The following is a 3,626-nucleotide window of genomic DNA, read 5'->3' as shown; positions in this document are numbered from 1 at the left end:
ATCTTAGTGGCTCCCGGGTGAATGGAATACCGAGAACTATGGGCTTCTGACAAGATTTGTTCTCTTAAGTCATCAACATTAGGAACACACAAACAACCTTGATATCTGAGTACACCATCTCCCCCTTAGGAGAAAACCTCTACGGACTTCCTAAGCACCGCTTCTTTCAATTCAACTAAGGTCGGATCAAGACATTGCTTAGCTTTCACATCCATCACAAAAGACGATTATGAACCATTATGAACTATAACGCCACCCTCGGTAGAGTCTACTAACTAAACTCCTAACTGGGCCAATCTATGAACATCTCAAACCAACTCTTTTCTATCATCCTCAACATGAGCAACACTACCCATAGATAACCGACTAAGAGCATCCGCCACCACATTTGCCTTACCGGGGTAATAGAGAACACTCATATCATAATCTTTCAATAACTCAAGCCACCTTCTTTGGCGAAGATTTAGATCCTTTTGGTTAAGCACATATTGCAAACTCTGATGGTCAGTAAAAACATCAACATGAACACCATACAAATAATGCCTTCAAATCTTTAAGGCAAAAAAAACCGCTGCTATGTCAAGGTCATGGGTAGGATACTTCTTCTCATGTACTTGAAGTTTTCTAGAAGCATAGGCAATAACTTTCCCATTTTGCATAAGCACACATCGTATCCCAATTCTTGAGGCATCACAATAAACCACAAAACCATACGTCCCTTCCAGTAAGGTCAACACTGGAGCGGAAGTAAGTCTATCCTTTAGTTCTTGAAAACTCTTCTCACAATCTTCGAACCATATGAACTTAACTTTCTTTTGAGTCAAGGCCGTCAAAGGAAAGGCAATAATAAAAAAAACCCTCAACAACCCTTTTGTAGTAACCAACCAAGCTCAAGAAGCTTCTAATATCCGAAGGGGATAAAGGTCTAGGCCAACTCTTGAACACATTCGTCTTAATAGGATCTACCTCAATACCCTTACTTGAAACAATGTGACCTAAAAAAGCCACGAACCTTAGCCAAAACTCATATTTACTAAACTTTGCAAAGAGTTGTCATTCCTTAAGGATTTGCAACACCATCCTCAAGTGATTGATGTGATCATCCTCACTTCTCGAATAAATCAATATGTCATCAATGAACACAATTACAAACATATCAAGGTATTGTTTGAACAACCTATTCATCAAATCCATAAATACCGTCGGAGCATTGGTCAAACTAAAATACATTACCAAAAACTCCAAATGTTCGTATCGGGTCCTAAAATCCATTTACAGAATATATTCTTCCTTCACCCTAAATTGGTGATAACCCGATCGGAGGTCAATCTTAGAAAAGTAACTTGCTCCCTAAAGTTAGTCAAACAAACCATCTATCCTTGGAAGAGGATACTTATTCTTAACTCTAAACATATTCAATTTCTTGTAGTCAATACACATTCAAAGAGAACTGATGCTTATCGTGACCAACCACACTAACCTACGGTACGAGTGTCTACGATCATCGATAATATACTCACCCAACTAAAGGTTGGGGTCGTGTCCCAATAAAGTGGTTTTCAGAATTGATAGAAAAATAAAATTTAGCACTAACTAGTCGTAGCTAAAGGCATTAACGAATAGAAACATAGTAAATTAAATGGGGTGACACAAAAGTGTCAAATATCAAGTTGGGGTTTTTATCACAAGTAGTAAAAACAACAAAAATAATAAGAAAATCAAGTATGGGGAAAAGTCCTTGGGGTGTAACCACAATACAAGTTGAGATAAATCGTTGGGTACATACTTTCGATAGGAAGTTTGCAAAATAATAGTTACTAGGCTAAGCTTTAGATGGAAATAAGTTCCCTCTCGGGCAACTTACCCCGTTTCAAATGCGTTCCATTCGGACACTCATTTGCCGCATGAAAGCCAGCCTATGCCTTACCCCACTCACTCTCTCGAGCTGAGTGTTAGGATATGAGACTAGGCTCACCCTCTTGGGATGAACCTCATGTCGACCCACTCCTTAGGTCATCAGTCTAGCGGTGTTGGTTTCGCGACCTCTCTCTCGAGCAAGCCGAAAACACATGGGTGGTTTTGTATTTGCAACTACAAACCCATTAAATTAAACCACAACCACTAGGTGAAATCACCATTAAAATACATCTAACCTATCAGCAAACAAGACCCAACAATAATATCAACACATATTTGCTAAATCCCCCCCCAAGACTGGGGATTTTTAGCCACACATCAAGAAATAACAAATTACACCTAAAATGATACTAAAATCAAATGGGTATAAGGAATTAAACCTTGATTTAAGCAAAGGAAGAAGAATGGAGAAGACCAACTTCCAACTTGGGGAAGATGAAATTCTTCTTTCTTCAAGTCTCCTAAAAAACCCTCTCCAAACTTGAGAGAAAATATTCCAAAAAGTACTATTCTATTGTGAAAATTATAATAATAATTCGACTCTCCTAAAATTAATAAAAAGTTTAGTATTTGTAGACTTCAGAAATTAGTGCTGGCGGATCGCTCGTCGAGGTTAGTTGAGGCCGCCGAATAACTTGGCGACTCACCCTTCTTCTGGCCGTTTCGTGCTTCCCTTCAACATTTTCACGTTCTGGACCATTGGGCGGTATAGTACTGCTTGACGAAACTATTCGGTGAAGCGCCGACTGCTCCTTTCATCACCTTTTTTATCCTTCTCCTTCAGGGCTTTGCGTACTGGAACAATGGGCGGAATCTGTCCCTTTGTCGACTCGCCAAGTGTGCTTGGCGGAGCTCAGGCTTCATCTTCTTCGTTCTTTAGCCTTTTTGTTCCTTTTTTGCGCCTAAGCATCCATGCTTCCGCTAAAACTTCAAATACCTGAAACTTAAGAGTTTTCATCAGATATTGAGACAAAATAAGCATTCGAGGACACTATTTCTATCAAAATAAAGCCCTAAATGAGTCTAATTTGTGGACTCATCAACACCCCCAACTTAAAATTTTGCTTATCCTCAAGTAAGCTTAAGTTCAGCCATTCAAAAAGGGTGTCTCAAACAGTGCTACACAAGACTTAATCATGAATGCACACAACAAGACTCAATTTAGTTATGCAAGGATCAATTGTGCACTCAAAGATTCAAGTTGTGACACACTATTACCAAAGATTCTCATGCTTGCAATACTTGCTACTTGTGCAAGTTCAAGCTCAAAGAAAAGTATCTAAATGCCCTCACATAAATAATGATTCCATATTCGCACACAGAGGTTAATCAATTCAAGATCAGGAATCAGATGCAACGCTCACACTCAAAAAGAGGAACAAAATGCATGTTTTTCACCCATAGGTTTGCCCTTATTTCCTATCGATTTTCGATTCGGCTTACTCAAGATCAAAAAGGTCTTTCTAAGGCTTGTAATGGGGATGTGTGCGAAGGTATGATCATTTAGGCTCAGTGACTTTTTCTTCGGGAGATGTGGTATTCTCAAGGCATTCCCTTTTTTTCCTTTATCAATTCTTTTTCTAGTACTTCTAAGTCATCTTTTTATTCACCTCCATCGATTGCTTGGAAACCCAATTTCCTTTGTACTTTATTCCACACACTTTTTCACTTTTTTTTTTGAAGGGGTTCCATTTTTATGCAATACCATG

The sequence above is a fragment of the Solanum tuberosum genome, unplaced genomic scaffold (assembly GCF_000226075.1).
Source record: "Solanum tuberosum cultivar DM 1-3 516 R44 unplaced genomic scaffold, SolTub_3.0 scf00320, whole genome shotgun sequence".
NCBI classification, from domain to species: domain Eukaryota; kingdom Viridiplantae; phylum Streptophyta; class Magnoliopsida; order Solanales; family Solanaceae; genus Solanum; species Solanum tuberosum.
This window is presented reverse-complemented; position numbering follows the sequence as displayed.